At 45.7% G+C, this 19,821-nt stretch overlaps 1 protein-coding gene across 1 annotated transcript in view; it reads left to right on the top strand.

The window, feature by feature from the left end:
* Positions 1 to 4,713: 4,713 nt before the first annotated feature.
* The window catches only part of DDX6 (DEAD-box helicase 6), a 100,373-nt gene continuing 85,265 nt past the window's right edge, over positions 4,714 to 19,821 (top strand). The window contains exons 1-2 of the mRNA XM_079928451.1: positions 4,714 to 5,215; positions 6,373 to 6,481. The gene's annotated coding sequence lies outside the window, so the exon portion shown is untranslated. The remainder of the gene's footprint in view (positions 5,216 to 6,372; positions 6,482 to 19,821) is intronic.

The following is a 19,821-nucleotide window of genomic DNA, read 5'->3' as shown; positions in this document are numbered from 1 at the left end:
GGTCTCTGCCTCTGTCTCTGCCTTTGTCCCTGTCTGTCTGTCTCTCTTGCTTTTTTTCTTCAGTGGAAGTCACTCCACTGAATTGCTTTCGTGGATCCACAAGTAAGTCCAATCCCTGGGTATATAAATTACAAATAAAACTTCTCTGAGCCTTAGCTTCCTAATCTGTACACTTGTAAAATGCCTGCACTGCCAATGCTGCTACTGTTTGCCTTGAATAACGTCATGTATGTAAAAGTCTTTTTTTCCAAATAGAAATACTCCAATAGGTACAGAGAGCTATTAAACCCACACCCATACACACCACACTTTTAAAAGGGGCTTGGAAAGGAAGGAAGTTCAGACAGGACTCTGAGGGAAGGGAACAGGGAATGACTGAGCCCCAGCAGAGGTCTGCAGGTGGTACAAGCATATCTTGGGGAGAGGATGGTGGGCAGTTTTTCTGGACTGGAGCAGAGGAAGATGTGGGACAAGGACAAGAGGCTGGGAAGGTGGATTCTGAGAGGCACAGAGAGCCTCTCTGGGCATTTGGATCACAGATGGGGCAACTGGGAAACGCGATAGATCCTTTAGCAGCAGAACTTCACAATGAAGATAGAATTAAAGGAAGTTTGTTCATTTCAACTTCAAAAAAAACACTTATTAATTGCCTACTCCATGCCAGGGTGTAGCAGTGAACAAGACAGACTAGCCTTGCAGATGTCTCTGGTGAGGATGGGCAATGGGTCCTCATATAACTTAATTATTCCTTAAGCCTCCATTACATTCCAAGCACTGAACCAGATGCTGGGAAAAATAATAAGAAACAATCCTACACATGACTCCCACCCTATCATAGCTTACACTCTGGAGAGGAGGTAGGCAGTAAACCAATCAACTATCTGCTTAGCAGTAATGATAACTTATAAGAATCTGTAAGTTCTCTGAAGAAAAGGAACAGGATTCCCAGAGAGAAAACAATAATGTGAACTCAATCTCCACAAACTAATAACCACAATCATAATACTCCCAGATTAATTTACAGTTTATAAAGTTCTTTCCCATGCTTTGTCTCAGCAGGACCTCATCTCAAGCCTGTGGAAAAAGCCAGCCAGGAGTTCTTCACCTCTTTTTTTTTTTTTTTTTTTGATGTTCTGCTCTTTTCAATCATTTTATTCCTTATCTTTTTCTTTTATAAATTTATTTATTTTACCTATTTATTTTTCTTATTTATTTTTGCCTGCGTTGGGTCTTCGTTGCTGAGCGCAGGCTTTAGCTGCAGCGAGTGGGGGCTACTCTTTGTTGCCGTGCGCGGGCTTCTCATTGTGGTGGCTTCTCTTGTTGCAGAGCATGGGCTCTAGGTGCGCAGGCTTCAGTAGTTGCGGCACGCGGGCTCAGTAGTTGTGGCTCGCAGGCTCAGTAGTTGTGGCACAGGGGCTTAGTTGCTCTGTGGCATGTGGGATCTTCCCGGACCAGGGCTCGAACCCGTGTCCCCTGCATTGGCAGGCAGATTCTTAACACTGCGCCACCAGGGAAGCCCCTCTTCACCTCTTTTATTTGTGAGAAAACCAAGCCTCAGCCGATCTCATGAGTTGCATGAGTCTTTCCAGTAGAAAAGGAAGTTCAGCCAGTTCTTCTGACTCCGGACCCAGTGCTCTGCCCTCCAAGGAGGAAGAGATGAACTGGCCCCCAGTGGGGCAGTTAGCTTGCTTGTTCTAGAGCAGATGTAAAGTGGCAAAATGTTCATCTCCAGGTGTAAAGAACAAATTTATGATTACCAAGGGGGCGGGTGGGTGGGATGAATTGGGAGATTGGGATTGACATATATACACTATTGATACTAATGAGAACCTACTGTACAGCACAGGGAACTCTACTCAATGCTCTGTGGTGACCTAAATGGGAAGGAAATCCAAAAAAGAGTGGATATATGTATACATATATCTGATTCACTTTGCTGCACAGCAGAAACTAACACAACATTGTAAAGCGACTATACTCCAATAAAAATTTAAAAAAAAGTTTATCTCCCCTACGTCCACGGCCTCAGAGCCTCTACGTGAGGCTAGAGAGAAGAACTGTGGTTGGCGAGGAGGTGGGTTAGGGGCCTGGCCTTGGATGACTCAGAGTGGGGCGGGCAGGACAGAGCAAACTTGAAGGGCAAAGGCAGGAAATGCGAAGCAGGACTGTGAGATGGCATTGTCAAATCATCTGCACCCTCTCCATCTCTGTCTCCGTCTCCGGCAGTGAAAGTGAGCCGGGCCCAGGGCGGAGGTGAAGGGCCAACGAAACTCACCACCGCGTTCACCTCCGTGACTGGGGACCCAGTGAGGCAGGCCCACCTGCCGTATCAGCACCTTGATCACAGAACTCATCAGAGCGAGGTTTCCAAATGACTCGGCCCTGCTGCCCCAGGAAGGAAGCCTTCTGGGCTGCTGCGTGGGGGTCGCTGGTTGTGGGCCAGGCACTTGAAAGAGAGTAAACGATGACACAGCAGTGGGGGACAGGGCTGCTGACACTGTGGTTCCAGCTCTGGAGAGGAGGCCGGGAGAGGTGAGGTAGAGCAACCACCTGGCCTTACCCACCAAAGGGCGATGCTGGGGAAACCCCATAATGGCTCCCTGTAAGCAAGGAAACAAGCACCAGATTCTGTAACTTGGCAGTTTTGGTCCCTGTAATCTGGCCCCAATGCACCGTTTTTCAGGTAATAACTACTTATAGAATGGCCACTCTCTATTTCTAAACCTCTGTCCTCCTGCTTCCCCTCAGGTGCATCGTCCTCCAACCACCCAGATTCCTATAGTTTCCCCGCTTCCTCTTCCCACCCCTTCCTGCCTTTACCTTTTGCTTACGGTGTTTCCTGAAATCTCAGCAGCCCTTCCCCCATATCTCCGCTGGACCAAAACTTGAATATCCTCAAGGCCCATCTCAGTGCCCCTCCTCCACAAAGGTTCTCCTAAATCAGAGTAATTTTTTCCTCCCTTGAACTCGATCTAGCGCTTTACCTACATTTCTTACCTTTCATCTGGCATTGTAGTTATTTATGTACTATATACTCTCCTATTAGGCTATGAGAGCCTTTGGTGACCAAGTCCTTGATGATTCATTTCCCCCCTCTCCCTGAGAGCTTTGTACCTAGTAGGTGCTCAGTAATTGTCTTTGACTGACTCACTGAATGAAGGAATGAAGAGGGAATGGGAGAGGGGCCAGTGGAGGAGAAGTAGGAAGTCTGGGTAGGGCCCAGGGGAGGTTGGCTTGCCCTGAGGCTTTCTGTGGGCTGAGCCTGCAGAGCTTAACCTGGGACTGCCAGCAAGGTCAGGAGAAAGAACTCCGGCTTTTGAATCTCAGTCATCAGTAGCCGTATGACCTTGGGAAAGCCTCTGTCTTCTTCCTCATGTGTAAGTGATCTAATACCTATCTCAAAAGTTTATTGTGAGGACAGATATGTGATCAATACAGGAAAACCCCCAATACCCAGTAGTGTTCGATAAATTTGCTGACCAGTTAGCCAAGTGAGAGGGGTTTGTCTTAGCTGCTTGTTTTAGGTGGGGTGGGTGGGTGCGGCATTTGCCCTACTCCTCTTTGTAGCAGAGACATCTGCACACTGATCCTGCTAGACTATAACCCAGCACAGTGCCAGGCACACCGCATGGAGTCAGCAGTCCACAGAGGTTTGATGAATCGATGGATGAACACTGCATGATAACTGAGTCAATAGCCTCTGGAATCTAAAATCCTCCTGGGGCTTCCCTGGTGGCGCAGTGGTTAAGAATCCACCTGCCAATGCAGGGGACACGGGTTCGAGCCCTGGTCTGGGAATATCCCACATGCCGCGGAGCAGCTAAGCCCATGTACCACAACTACTGAGCCTGTGCTCTCCAGCCTGCAAGCCACAACTACTGAGCCCACGTGCCACAACTACTGAAGCCAGCGTGCCTAGAACCCGTGCTCTGCAACAAGAGAAGCCGCAGCAATGAGAAGCCCGCGCACCACAACGAAGAGTAGCCCCTGCTCGACGCAACTAGAGAAAAGCCCGCACGCAGCAACGAAGACCCAACGCAGCCAAAAATAAATAAATAAAATAAATAAATGTTAAAACTAAATAAATAAATAAAATCCTCCTTCTGGAAACTAAAGGAGCATAAGCTGTGGCTGTTACTGTTGTACTGCTTCAGGCAGAGGAATTCTTATCCTCCGGGTGGTTGATCCAGCCCTGTGATCCTCCAGGGCCCCTGGCTAGATGCCGAGGAGAGGCTGTAGAGGCAGAGGTGGGAGAGAGGCTCAGCTTGTGCGCGAGGGCAATCACCCTCGCTCGACAGCAGACCCAGAAACGCAACAGCGCTTTTTTGTCCTTGTCAGACCTGGGGTGGGGAAGAGAAAGCCACAAGGCACTGAGCCTTACAAATCAGCCCAGTGCCCAGATAATGGACCCTGGCCAAGGCTGCATAGCTGTGGAACTCACTGTCCTGGAGATTGGCCCGGGAGGCTGAGCCCTGGTCAGCAGCAAAGAGCCGGCTCCTTGCGCTGGGCAGTGGGCAAAGAGGGTGGCTGGGGAGGTGCCTGGGGATAGGGTAGAATGAGCCCAAACTGGCCTTGACAACTTCCATTGCACTCATTTCCTCCTGTGAGATGAGCAGAGTTTGGAACACATCATAGAAGGTTCTCGGACCAGGGGCACAGAAGGCTGATGAGGGGCTCCTTTCCATAATCTGAGGCTAGTGCACCGGGATGTGTCATGTGTGGATGCACCCTGGAGAGAAACCGGCCTCACTGATGTCTAGAGGTTGCTGAGCTGCAGGAATTCGCGGTCAGAGGACCATTGTGGAACCGCACAACCAAGACTGGGGCTGGAACCCAATTGCACCTCAGCTGTGACTCGAACCCAGCCAAATCTCAGACTGGGAGTTGAACCCACTGTCTTTTTTTTTTTTTTTTTATGGTACGCGGGTCTCTCACTGTTGCGGCCCCTCCCGCTGCGGAGCACAGGCTCCGGATGCGCAGGCTCAGCGGCCATGTCTCACGGGCCCAGCCGCTCCGCGGCATGTGGGATCCTCCCGGACCGGGGCGCGAGCCTGTGTCCCCTGCATCGGCAGGCGGACTCTCAACCACTGCGCCACCAGGGAAGCCCGAACCCACTGTCTTTTATTTGAAATCACACACCTGGTCTCGGACTTAATGAAACTCAGGTTCTTTACGTCTCAGCGCAGAAGGAATTCAGCGAGAAGCAAAGTGATAGGTAAGAAGCAGATTTACTGAAAGAGAGACACACTCCATAGACAGAGCATGTGCCATCTCAGAAGGTGAGAGGCCTTTTAGATACACATGCCTTAGGCATAACGTGGTCTGTCTCAGAAGGTGAGAGTGGCCCTGAAATATGGGGTGGTTAGCTTTAATGGGCTGGGTAATTTCACAGGCTAAGGAGTGGGAGGATTATTCCAATTATTTTGCGAAGGGGTGGGGATTTCCAGGAATTGGGCTACGGCCCACTTTTTGGCCTTTTATGGTCAGCCTCCGAGCTGTCATGGCACCTCTGGGCGTGTCACTTAGCATATGCTAATGTGTTACAATGAGCATATGTATAATGACACTCAAGGTGTACTGGGAGTCGAATCTTCCGCCATCTTGGGCCTAATCAGTTCTCACCAGTTTTTGTCGTGTCCTCAACAGCTAGACATTCTTTTTTTTTTTTTTTTTTTTGCGGTGCGCGGGCCTCTCACTGTTGTGGCCCCTCCCATTGCAGAGCACGGGCTCCGGACGCGCAGGCTCAGCGGCCATGGCTCACGGGCCCAGCCGCTCCGCGGCATGTGGGATCTTCCCAGACCGGGGCACAAACCCGTGTCCCCTGCATCGGCAGGCGGACTCTCAACCACTGCGCCACCAGGGAAGCCCCTAGCCATTCTTTTAAACGTTGTGCCCTGTCCCCTTCCCTCCTGTCTCACTTGGGAGGCCACAGTCTCTCCCCAGTTTTTTTTCTCTGGGTGGACTGAATCTGTGTGGATCCCGCTTTCAGAGGGCCCATCGACTCTTTCCCCCCCCAACGCTGGGGGTCTCTGAGGGGAGGTTTTAGAGCCCTGCTGGAGACAGGGAGAAGGGAAGAGGGTGTCCTCACCCAGCCACCCCGAAACTGGCCGAGGACTTTGGGAGTGTGTCCCTGGGGCCATATCCTCAGGGGCAGAGGAGCTCTCCAGGTCTCTCTCCAGCCTCCCCACAACTGTGTTTAGGGGAAGCCCCCTGGAGCCTGGCAGGGGGAAGAAGTGGAGATTTGTTGCTTTGTGAAACCTCTCCTTACGGACCAGACTGTTTTTTTCTAAAGAGGCTTCTTCTAGACTTATTATTTTTTTTCAATCTAATTACACAGTATAAGAACATGTTATTTTTGTAAATGATTTACAGAAAAAGCCCTTTGGTAGAGACCATCAATGTGCTCCTGCTTCTCCCCACGGATAACCACAGTGGCAAGGTCAGTGTCCTCTCCAGACCTATTCCCGGCACCGTCAAAAAGGTAAGGTATTGCTTTGCTTCACTTTTCTGTAAAGGATGTCATGTTGTTCCTACTTCAGTACTGTAAGTCAAAGTCTTGTTTTAGAGGCAATATTACATGTAATTGGAAAATAGCAGGAAAAATCCGTCATAATGTTACAGTGAGAACTAATGCAAATTTTGTGCACCATCTTTTTTCTTACACACAAATTGCAAATTTGTAATCATAGTATCCATGTGATTTTGTAGCCTGCCTTTTCATTGAGCATGCTCTCATAAACATTGTTTGGAGGCTTTTTTTTTTTTTTCCCACCACTCCGCGTGGCTTGTCAGATCTTAGTTCCCTGACCGGGGGTTGAACCTGGGCTCACTGCAGTGAAAGCACCGACTCTTAACCACTGGACTGCCAGGGAATTCCCTGTTTGAAGGTTTTTAGCATGAAATGTGAATGCTTAAAATTGTTCTTTTCCTGACTCTTACTGTTTCCAAAATGATAAAAGAATAGCCAGAGCTATTAGTTAAATGTATTCACAATTATTGTCAAGAATGTACTATATGCCAGGTTTTGTTCTAGGCTCCAAGGATGTAGCAGTGAGCAAAAGAGACAAAGATCCCTGTCCTCCAGTCTACATAGAGCTTACTTTCTAAAGGTAAAATACAGATAATAGGCAAAATAAATTAGAAAATTAGATAGCGTATTAGATAAATATGTATATGAGAAGGGCATATGTGCTATTAAAAATGGTGAAGCAGGAAAGGAGGACAGGGAGGGCTGAAGCTGTCAGGAAATACCTAACATTTAGAAGGCGACTTTTGGGTGAAGATTTGAAGGTTACAGGAGTAAGCCAAGAGCATGACTCGGGGTAAAAATGTTCCAAGCCTCAGTTAGCAAGCACAAAGATTCTGAAGTGTGGGAACGTGCAAGGAGGCCAGTCTGACTGCAGCAAAGCGAGCAAAGTGCTGTGTAAAGAAGATGACAGCAGAGATGGTGGGACCAGATTATGTAAGGCCTCAGAGGTCCTGTAAGGACTTTGGCTTTTACTGTAAAGCAGGAAGTACTGGAGGCAGAAGAGTGTCATAATATGACATTGGTTAAAGTAGGCTCACTTTGGATGCTGCATTAAGAATAGACTCGAGGGGGGACTTCCCTAGTGGCACAGTGGTTAAGAATCCGCCTGTCAATGCAGGGGACACGGGTTCGATCCCTAGCCTGGGAAGATCCCACACGCTGCGGAGCAGCTAAGTCCATGCGCCACAACTACTGAAGCCCTTGCACTCTAGGGCCCGCGTGCCGCGACTACTGATCCTGCATGCCATAACTACCGAAGCCCGCGCACCTAGAGCCGGTGCTCCGCAACAAGAGAAGCCACCGCAGTGAGAAGCCCGCGCACCACAACAAAGAGTAGCCCCCACTCACTGCAACTAGAGAAGAGCCCGCACGCAGCAACGAAGACCCAACACAGCCAAAGGGAAAAAAAAAAAGTTCAAACATCAAAATAAATAACATTAAAAAAAAAAAAGAATAGACTCAAGGGGAATAAAAATGGAAGCAGGGAAACCAAGAAGCTATTTCATTAGTCCAGGTAAGAGATGACGGTGACATCTCTGAGATGACGGAGAGCCTCAGCCTCTCTGACCCTTCCCCTCCCCCTTCTCCTGGTCAGGAAGCCCGTGGTTGGATGTGATTCCTGACTTCCTAAAGCTTAGGTCTTAAGGTGGTCCTATGGAGTGGTTCTGTGTGGCCATCAGCAAGTTGCTTCCCTTCCCAGCCTCAGTTTCCTCTTCAGTAAAACAAGGGGATTAGGTCAGGACAGTGGTTCCCAGGCTGGCTGTGTACCTGATTCACCCATCTCAGGATTGTTTAAAGACTGTAGTGCCCACAACAGACCTATTGAATCAGACTCTTCAGGGGTGAGGCCCAGGCAGGTGTGGGGTCCTTCCAACATACCCCTGATTAGGACGCCCTGGGTGAGATGATCTTGAAGGCCTCTTCTCAGTTGTGTGTGCTGTGGTTCTGGGGCCTCTCTCATCTTGGTCTGTGCTTCTCTGATGTCTCTCAGGGCCCAGAGCAAGGTGCAACTCTGAGTAGAGGGCAGGGAACTTTTTTTTTTTTTTAACATTTATTTATTGGGCTGTGCCAGGTCTTAGTTGCAGCACGTGGGATCTTCCTTGCAGCATGCGGGATCTTATTTGCAGCATGTGGGATCTAGTTCCCTGACCAGGGATTGAACCTGGGCCCCCTGCACTGGGAGCACAGTCTTAGCCACTGGACCATCAGAGAAGTCCTTGAGGGCAGGCAACTTGAGTTCTCATTGCAGCCAGACCAGTAACTCAGCTCTAACAGGTTGCTTCCTCTCTCTGGACCTCAGTTTCCCCATCAGCAAGGAGAGTTTATGGGGGTGGGGTAGAGTTGCCCTAGATTCATTCACCCAGCAAGCGTTCACTGAGCACATACTTGACTCTTTGCCAAGCTCTACGATTCACTGGGTCTGGGTCTAAATCACACAGAAAGGTAGTATCATGGCGGGTGAGGGTGGGAGGAGGGCTGCTGCCAGGCAAATTGTCCCAATTGCCTAGACTTCCAGGCATGGATGCCATAGGTTCCCTTTTAGCAGGGTGAAGGTCCCCTCTTCCTAAACGCTCTTCCTGGCCCTGGCAGCTCCAGCTGGTCCCCACAGCGACAAGCAAGCCTGCTGGGCTCAGGAAGGGAGAGTATGCAGAACTGGTCAAATAAAAATCATTAGCTTTTCTAGATAATCTCAGTAACAAGCTCTAAAATATTAAACTAAACAATCCCACTTAAAATAGCATAACTACAACCTAGTAAGATCAACGTGTGGGCCCCAGCACCATAGCAGCATCATCTGAGAGCTTGCTAGAAATCCAGAATCCTAGCCTCTGCCGGGGGCCTGCTGACTCAGACTCTGCTTTTTAAGAAGATTCCCAGGTGATGGTATGCACGTCAAAGTTTGAGAAGCACTAAACTAAAAATAAAATCGCCTCAGAAAACCCCTTGATGAGAAATGTGTGTGAGACCAGCATGAGGACAAGCACATGAATTCCCTGAGAGACAGCACATAGCATGCCATGTTCCTGGATGGGGCGACTCAGTGGTGTGAAGATGTCTATTCTTATGAGCGCAGAATGTGTAAAAGTGATTTGTGAAGTTCATCTGAAAGAATGGCCAAGAATAGCTTTTTTTATTTTTTAAGTAAATAAAAATAATGAGATGGGATTTGCCCTATCAGGGAGAAATGGGAATAAGTAAGAATTCAGGTTCTGGAGGAAGTAGACCTGGGTTTGAATGTGACTCCACCACTTCCTGGACATGTCACTGTTGTAGAATGAATTGTTGTTCCCCCACCATTCACATGTTGAAGCTTTAACCCCCAAATGTGACTGTACTTGGAAAGAGATCTGTCTCTCTCTCTTTGACTGAGAACAAAGGAAAGGTCATGAGAGAACACAGCAAGAAGGAGGTCATCAGCAAGCTAGGGAGAGAGCCCTCACCAGAAACCAGAAACCAAGCCCTGCCAGAACCTTGATCTTGAACTTTCCAGCCTCCAGAACTGTGAGAAAATAAATTTCTGTTGCTTAGGCCACACAGTCTGCAGTATTTTGTTGCGGCAGCCTGAATGGACAAATATAGTCACCTTGGGAAATATTCCTAATGTCTAGTAGCCTCAGTTTCCTCATCCAGGAGAGTGGGAACAAGAATACCATTTATAGCATCATTTTGAGTATTAAATGGAATAATACTCAATAATAAATGGATTCAAAGCACTTAGCACAATGCTTAGCCCTTAACTAACTTAAATAAATAAAAAGTACAATGATAACAACTGTGCCACTGGGGCAAAAATTCAGAGAAAGACCGTTGGAACCGAGTAGACAACACAAAAACATACTTCAGCATTTATATAAGCTCCAGGAGAGAGGAGAGGGACTGTATTTTTATTCACCATTGTTTCATTCCCCCCATGCAGCACGAGTATGGCACATAGTAGATGCTTTCAAATATTTGTTGACTGCCTGAATTAGAATTTAATATTATACATGCTAAAGGAAGACTCATAAATCATTGGTGACAGAAAAGACTGTTCTTTGAATGATGCTGGGAAAATTGCTGATTTGGAATAAAATAGATTTTATCATTAAATTTTGTAAAGGGGATTTCAAACCATGACCCACGGTAAGAAATATGTGAGACATCTCAGCCCAGTAAATACACTCAAATATAAATTCATAATTAAAGCAAAAGATCATAAAACAGTATTTATCCTTATTATGTCAGATGGACTCTGATCTAATCTATTCTACTCCATTCCACTCCTATCTTATCCTATGAGAAAGGAAATTCTTGTCCCTACCCAGTAGACTGATCTCACAATACTAATGGTAGCGATCAGCAGTTTGAAAAGTACTACCTTATAAAAGTAATTTCCAATTTGAAAAAGAAAAAGAAATTATAGATAAATAATATGAAGTCTTGAAGTGAGAAAGGACTTGAGATTAAAAAACAATGGGAAGAAGCTCGCAGAGGCAAATGTCAACAGGTTTGACTATTTAAATATTTATTTATTTATTTGGCTGTGTCGGGTCTTAGCTGCGGCACCTGGGATCTTTTGTTGCGACGTGTGAGCTCTCCATTGGGTGCTTGGGCTTCTCTCTAGTTGTGGTGCATGGGCTCCAGAGTGCGTGGACTTAGTTGCCCCATGGCATGTGGGATGTTAGTTCCCTGACCAGGAATCAAACCCGGGTCCCCTGCATTGGAAGGTGGATTCCAAACACTGGACCACCAGGGAAGTCCCGGTTTGACTATTTAAGCCTTTGAAGCATCTGTTGGAGGGATTGCGTGTGGAAGAGGCAGCCGTGACTGAAACAGGACGTGGCCATGACGCGAGGGGAAGAGGCCATTCATCCCTGACACTTCTTTCTTCCTCACACTCACCTGCCTCTAAGCATCAGCAAGAACTGAGGATGCAGCCTTCATCTGTGCCCTTTTCTCCCTCCTATAGCCCCAACTTAGTCCAGCCACCATTATCTCGCACCTGAACTGCCGCCACCACCTCCTAACTGGTCTCCCCACTTCCATGCTGCACCCCACCATCCTATCTCCTCACAGCAGCGAGAGTGAGATATTTAAAGTATAAATTAAATCACTCCCTTCTTAACACTCTTCACGTACGTACAATCCAAACTCCTGGATGTGGCCTCAAAGCTCGATGGAGCCTGGCCCCTGCCCACCTCCACCTCATCCTCAGATGCTCCCCATGTTCCTTTTTCCCTGGCCTTCTTTCAGTTCCATCTGAACGCAACACTCTTCCCTCAACTCTCTGCTCCCCTGGCTTCTTCTCATCCCTCATTCAGCCTCGGTTACCTTCACACAAACCAAAGTAGGCCCTCCCTCAGCGATTTTTTCCCCAAATGTGTAAATATTTGCTATTTATTTGCTCCTTTCTTTATTGTCCAACTCCCCTTATAGTCTAAGTTCCTTGAGGGCACAGACCACTCAGTCTTCTTGACTGCATCATCCTCAACACCCAGCACAGGGTCTGGCCTATAGTAAGTGCTCAATAAATATTCACTGAATGGAGTACATGCTAAGACCAGAGCAAGAGGGGCTCCAACTTTGGGCCTGTGCTTTAGAGGGCCCTGCTCTGGCCCTCCCGTAGTTCTGCCCTTCCCTATAGGGAGGAGAGAAAATGTGCCCACTGGGTGGTTTCTCCCCACAAATACATATAATACCTGGGATCCTAGAATTCCTTTCCCATCTCCCTTCAGCCCTCTTCCAGAGCCTGCGTGGGCCTCTTTCCTGGGCCCATCAACCCAAGGACAGGTTGGGTCGCTTATGTGTGCATCCCTAGGCCTGAAAGGTGGCCAAAAGTGACTGAAATTTCAGTGTGTAGTGGAACTTGGAGGTGTTGGTTGAGGTAGCCACAGGCATGCCCCCAAGGCCCTGTGCGGGATGGGCTGGAGGTGTAGGGTTAAAAGAGGGAGATGCCAGCTCTGCCTGCACCCCGACATTCTGGAGAGAAACTCTAAGGAGTCCAGGAATTCTAAATTAGAGCTAGGCCTTCCTGGTTGTTCTGAAGGTATATTTGTCAAGGTAGGAGGATAGACTATATATATATATTTTTAAATTTCTTTTATTGAAGTACAGTTGATTTACAATGCTCTGTTTATTACTGCTGTACAGCAAAGTGATTCAGTTATACATATATATTCTTTTCCATATGGTTTATCACAGGATATTGAATATAGTTCCCTGTGCTATACAGTAGGACCTTGTTGTTTATTCATTCTGTATATAATACTTTGCATCTACTAATCCCAAACTCTCAATCCATACCTCCCCTACCCCCCCACCCCTTGACAATCACAAGTTTGTTCTCTATGCCTGTGAGTCTTTCTGTTGTGTAGATAAGTTCATTTGTGTCATATTTTAGATTCTACATATAAGTGATATCATATGGTACTCGTCTTTTTCTTTCTGACTTCCTTCACTTAGTATGATAATCTCTAGGTCCAGAAAATAGACTATATTTTATCTAATAATCTCTTAGCTGGACTTATAACTTTTATTTATTTATTTTTCTTTTCAAGTTATTCCTATGAGAATTTTATTTTTTAAAATTGAAGTATAGTTAATTTACAATGTTGTGTTAGTTTCAAGTGTACAGCAAAGTGATTCAGTTATATATATATATATATATACATATATATATATATATATATATATATTCTTTTTCAGATTCTTTTCCATTATAGGTTATTACAAGATAGAGTATAGTTCCCTGTGTGGACTTATAACTTTTAAATATTAGATATATGGTCTATGGGTGTCCATCTGCACTTTTGCCCTGGGCCTGGCTGGGTCAGGGACAGGCCTGGCTGAATGCACGGACAGCGACTTCCTAGGGCTGAGCTCTCCTTGCCACGGATAGGGAGTGGGGACACACACAGACTCTGAGAGTTGGAGCTCCCATGGAAACTTGACCCTAAAATCTCTGAAGCCTTGATAGGAAAGGTGGGGGGGAAATGAAAATCTGTCATTTCAAAGCTAATGTTAGTCCATTTTCATTCTAGGGAAACCGCTTAAGAGGACTTTTACTTATGCAAATGTAGAGCAAAGCTACTCTTTTGAAAAGGAGATGCCTGTGGCCCAATGGCCCAGGAGCATCACTTCTGGTCAAAACAATGGCAGTAAGCCTTTGCTGTAGCCAGAAAGGCATCTCTTCAGATTCTGTTTCCAAAAAAAAAGAAAAAAATTGTATAAAATATACTTTATACAGTAATATTAAATGAACGATCATCATGTGTCAGATACTGTGATAAGCACTTTACATGATTATCTCATTCAGTCTTCATAATACCCAATATTATCACCTTCATTCTATAAATAGGGAAGCTGAGGCTCATAGAAGTTGTACAATTAGCAAGCAGCAAAGCTGGGATTTGAACCTTCATCTGACTCTAGAGATGGCACCACCTCTGTCAACCTCTGGAAATATTAATGATCCTCTAATGTGGAACGCCCAGACTAGAAGGGCATCCTCAAGACTGACTCAGACTGGAGCAGAACGGGAGAAGCCATCACTTTGTGTGAAGTGTGTGCCAATCAGAGTCATCTTTTCAGTTCTGACTGATGGCAGTCAGACCTGCCATCAGTTCTGACTTCTGAACTGTTTCTTGACCAAAGAGGGAGAGGGAGGAACCACTTTACAACAAGGGCACAAAGATACAGCAGGCAGGAAGGAGCCAAGGCCCTTTCTCCCTCTGGGCCAGGCCAGGAAGAGTTGAGCTCCACCCAGGTGATCAAGCCACGTTCAGAAGGGTGATGTTGAGAATGGCCTCAAGGTGATGCTGAGTTAGCTAGAGTGTCTCACAGAAACTTAGGGCCCGCTAGACAGGGGCCTGTGGCCAGAGTGAATTGCTGGGGTGAGCCACTTTGGAGAGCCAGAGGAAATCTGAAAAGAGCTCCCACTAGCAGCCTGGAGCCACAGCCTGTACAGGGCTGCCCCCTTGATGCAGACTGGGGGCTGGACACTGTATTGGAGACCTGTGGGTCCAACATGGAAGGATGTCCTTGTCCTTGGCTGTGGAGGCCTGTAGGACTCAAGAGAACTTTTGCTTGTAGATTTAGCTTTTTTTAATTTAAACTTTTCAAACCACATGGTTAGCAGAGTGCAAATGCTGCCTGCCTCCTATCCAATCCCCTTGCACTGTCTGGGAATACAGGTGAGGGTTTGAGCAAAGAACGTGTAAGAACTCCATCCTCTCCCACCCCTCTTCCAGGAAGGGAGCCCTGCCTATTTGCTGCAGCGCAGTGGTTACACTTTTATCGATGCTTCTTAACATTATATGTAAGCTGTTTGTTCATATTTAGCTTGTGGTTGACCTAAACAGCCAGATCTTTTTCATACAAACTGCTGTCAGGCCAGTTTTTCCCAGCTTGTGCTTCTAGTATTTGTGCAACTGATCAAAAAAAAAAAAAAGCAAAATGTAAATGCAGGACGTTTCACTTTTAATTTTGTTTGAATCTGGTCTGCTGAAATAATGTAAATATTTTATTCTGTCAGCTTTTATAGTAATCCCTTGGTAGCTTTGTATCATCTGCAAAACTGATGAGCACTAATTACTTTGTAGTTAATGAAAATTAGCTACAAAAACTTCATTAGTAATTAATGAAAATGCAAGATAGGACAAAACAGAATCTTGTGGCATAGCATGACAATGGGGGTTCCCAAAGTGTGGTCTGCGAACCCTGAGACCCTTTCAGAGGGTCTATGAGATCAAAACTATTTTCATAAAAATGCTAAAATGTCTTTATCCCTCTCATTCTATTGTGAACAGACTGTGGAATTTTTCAGAGGCTACATGACAGATGATACTGCAATAGACTGTGCAGAAGTAGTTATGAGAATTCAGCTGTTCTCTATGAGCCAGACATTACAGAGGTTTGCAAAACTGTAGAACGAAACCACTCTTTTCTCACTATTTTTTTCCTTTTTGGAAGATATAGCCATTTTTAATAAAATGGTTATATAATATAAAATAGAGAAACAACAAGAACCTATAGGGAATTATATTCAATATTTTGTAATATAATGGAAAAGAATCTGAAAAAGAATAAATATATACATATATATAACTGCATCACTTTACTGTACACCTGAAACTAACACAACATTGTAAATCAACTATACTTCAATAAAAAAAAATAAAAATCTAAAAAAACTTTTTAGAAACTTTACATAACATACAACAGGTTTATTTTATTTTAAAAGCAGTTAAAACATTTAACATGTTTTATTAATTTTAATTTCTAATACAATAATATTGTATTAACAGATATAATCCACATAAACAAAAGTTCTGAGGGTCCTCAATAATTTTTTTAAAAATTAATTAATTTATTTATTTTTGGCTGTGTTGGGTCTTTGTTGCTGTGCCCGGGCTTTCTCTAGTTGCGGCGAGCAGGGGCTACTCTTCGTTGCGGTGCACGGGCTTCTCATTGCAGTGGTTTCTCTTGTCGTGGAGCATAGGCTCTAGGCGCGCTGGCTTCAGCAGTTGTGGTGCGCGGGCTCAGTAGTTGTGGCTCGCGGGGTCTGGAGCGCAAGCTCAGTTGTGGTACATGGGCTTCGTTGCTCCGCGGCATGTGGGATCTTCCCCGACCAGGGGTCGAACCCGTGTTCCCTGCATTGGCAGGCGGATTCTTAACCACTGTGCCACCAGGGAAGCTCCCCCCACCCCCACCCCCAATAATTTTAACTGTAAAGATTCTGAGACTACAAAGTTCAAAACCACAATGGTAGAGATATTCCTCTAGGCTGATAGCTAGCCCTTACTCTATGAGTTGTCACAATAATGTGAAGATTCTCAGAATTTCTCTAGCACTTTTCTTCTAAGACAGAGGCAGTATAGTCAGGCAGGCACTGGAGATTAAAGAGACTGGAGCTCTAATACTGGTTCTGTCACTAACCAGCTGTATGATCCTGGGTAAAACCCTTCACTTCTCTAGAGAACAGTTTCCACATCTGTAAAATTAGGAGCTGTATGGGATTGACCTCTAGGGTCAATTTTTTAAAAATTAAAGCACTTTTACCAACCTCTTTGTGGGAGGGAGGAAGGGGCAGGTAGGTATTTGTTCTTCATTTTACAACAAATACCTACAACAGGGAAGTTAAGGTCCAAAGATGTTAAAGAGAAAGACACGTCCTAAGCTGGTATCAGATTCAGGATTGAAGCCGGGGTCCTTGTCTTCTGGGCTAAGACTTGATCCACTAAATTGGTAATATTAAGAATAATAGTATTTGCATGTATATAGCATTAAAAAATAAATTCTTTTTTTTTTTTTTTTTGCGGTACGCGGGCCTCTCACTGTTGTGGCCTCTCCCGTTGCGGAGCACAGGCTCCGGACGCGCAGGCTCAGCGGCCATGGCTCACGGGGCCAGCCACTCCGGGGCATGTGGGATCTTCCCGGACCGGGGCACGAACCTGTGTCCCCTGCATCGGCAGGTGGACTCTCAACCACTGCGCCACCAGGGAAGCCCTAAATTCATATTTTGAAGCAACTCCAAATTTCAAAAAGTTGGACAGAGGGAAAGAAGAACTTTATAATTTTCATGACTATGGGAGCCAGCCTCGGTCATGACCCCCAATAATCCTTACCTCCTGGTATGTGCGGCCTTGGGTAGTCTCCACCCACATTCAATAGTGCTGACCTGTGCGACCCACAGGATATTGGTCAGTAAGTTGAAGTATAGGGTATGACTTTGAGACTATGTCATAAAAGACAATGCAGCTTCCACCTTGCTCTTTCTTAGATTGCTCTAGGGAAAGCCCACCACAATGTTTTGAGGACACGTGCGTCCCTGTGGAGGGTCACATGTGATGAGGAACTGAGTCTTCCTGCCAACAAGCAGCACCAACTTGCATTCATGTGGAATGCAAAGGAGGTCAGAGATCTTTGCAGACTAGACTATGACAGAGGTTGGAGAGTTGGTAGAGCCCTTGGGTAGAGCAGTGAAGGTGTACTGCTGGCCCTGCCAACTAAAAGAAAACTGCATCGGGTGATCTCTTCTAAAAGGTATAGAGTAAAAAGCTCTATAGCCAAGTCAATAGCAAACGAAGTGCCATGGGATATGTTGATTTGCTTTAGCAAAGAAATCATACCTGGAACAGCAGATGTGATTGAGTCACAAAGTTTGGATCATCCATTGTAATTCTCCAAGTTCCATCGGTCTTCGGACAGACAAATAGATGATTTGAGTGGGGAATATGGTAGGAATAACTACCTCTGTACCTCTCAAGACCATGTTGGTGGTACTAATCTCTTCAATCCTTCCAGAAATGCGATACATTTTTGGTTTCCTATTTCAGTAAGTGCACACAGTTCTAGTGACTGCCACATGGCCTTTTCTATAATGAGAACCTTTCCTCCCTGGGTCAGGGAAATGTCTAACAGTTGCTGAATATATCTACCCAGACACCTATCTAAGCTGCAATATATATCCATCTATGTGTTCTGGGACTGAGGAAATAATAATGGGATGGGTTCTGGGAACCACTGGGCATGCCGTGAGATAGAGCCAAGCCAAAACTCCGAAGATCATCTGACTTCCCTAAGCCCCTGCTTTGACAGTGGACCACAGTGACATTTTGAGTCTCCAGGGATTAGCATCAGTTCAGAGCCAATATTCCATAATCCCCTAAAAATCTGGTTATCTCCTCTTCCTAATGCACAGTCGCCCTGGTAAATGGCTGCAGGTCCCTTCAGGGGAAAGGGTTGGCAGAAGATTTACAGTATGACTTTTTGGCAATAGAGCAGGTTCCTTCCTCAAGTGGTCCCAGTCTTCCCTTCATTCCAGCGAGTCAGGGTTTATGAACTGGCTCCAATTGAAGAACTGGCTGAAGGGCTCTTGCTCTATTGTCAGAAGTCAGACTTCTGTTCACTACAACTAGAACTTTCCCACTCACACAAACCAAGTAAGACTTCAGTAGGCTGCCTGTCCACTTCTGTCCCAGGGACACTCTGATCAGTTAGCTGGTGCCAAAGCTCTGTCATCCAAACCCCTATGATGCCTGCTTTGGCTCCGCTGCCCATTAAAGTAACTACACTAACTTGTCTTGGTTACTAAATGCCTCCACTTTGCTCCTGACACCCTGATATCCCATCATTTCCATTGCATTAATTCAGGGAGCCCGTTTTGATAACTGCATTTCCACCACCATGCCCTGCCTTTAGAGAATAGCCGCTGTAGAGCTCTTCAAGGGTGCTGGTGCTCTTCTCACCAATGCATGTCTCAAAATCCTGGTGAAGGAAGTGTCCTCTGGATCCTACCAAGGAATAGTGTTCATTGGTTTTACATTTTAAATCTACTCTAGTATTCTGAATACCTTCCTCTTCTGTATTAGAAGTTCCGACATCTCAGCTTCATTCAGTGCAAGCCCTTTTTGGGTTTAATCAAACTGTTAGAGCCATTCCCAGCCAACACGAGCAAATACATTAAATCCGGAATCTCTGCTTAGTGCACCCATGTTAACACATTCAGCCCAGTCCACAATTATATTCCTTCCATCCTGATCCAACACCTTTGGGATCCAGCCTCATGCATATTCTCTGGGTTTCCGTCAACATACATTGGCATTGGAGGGGGTCTTGATGAAAGGTAAAGAGTATTGTTTGTACTATTGTTATAACTTTCAGTAAGGGTGAAATTATGTCAAAACAAAAAAGCGAAACAATATATAAACTGACAAACTTTCAATATTCTTTTGATGTGTATGGTGCTTCCTCATGGGTCACACTAGCCCCTGCTATCACTCCAATCAGGTCACAGATCTAATAGAGGTGGGTGGGGTTAGGTTCCTAGGAGGATGAGCAGTCCCCTGCGAGGCAAATACTTCAGGGGAGATCATTACAGGTTCTTCAGGTAAGGGAAGAGTAACTTCATTTTTATTGCTGAAGGAGGGTCAGCAGAATTTAGAGTTTAAGGACTTCAGTTTCATCAGAATCTGTCCATATGTCCCTCTCCTAAGATTCAGGGTCTCACTCCTTACCAATCAATGTCTTATGTTAACATGAGACCCTGCTTGGTTATGAATTCAATTTGTATTGAAATTCAGTTCCCTGCAAGTAAAAATTGAGGGTTTGGTTATCAGAAATCTTGACCCTGAGGCTACAAGAGATAAAAGTTTCTTCTAGGGTAGTCAGAGAAGTTTTTTTGGTCCCTTTCCCAGATTTTGGGCTGGGAATTTAAAGGCCTAAGCTTATTATTTTCTTTCTCCAAACTCTCCAGCATACTTAGAAGCAACCAACAGAGCTCACTGTTTGTACTAAAATGTTCTAGGGCTGCA

Source organism: Stenella coeruleoalba (assembly GCF_951394435.1).
Source record: "Stenella coeruleoalba genome assembly, chromosome: 8".
NCBI lineage: Eukaryota > Metazoa > Chordata > Mammalia > Artiodactyla > Delphinidae > Stenella > Stenella coeruleoalba.
The sequence above is the reverse complement of the archived record's forward strand: the minus strand, read 5'-3'. Positions and strand labels throughout refer to the sequence as shown.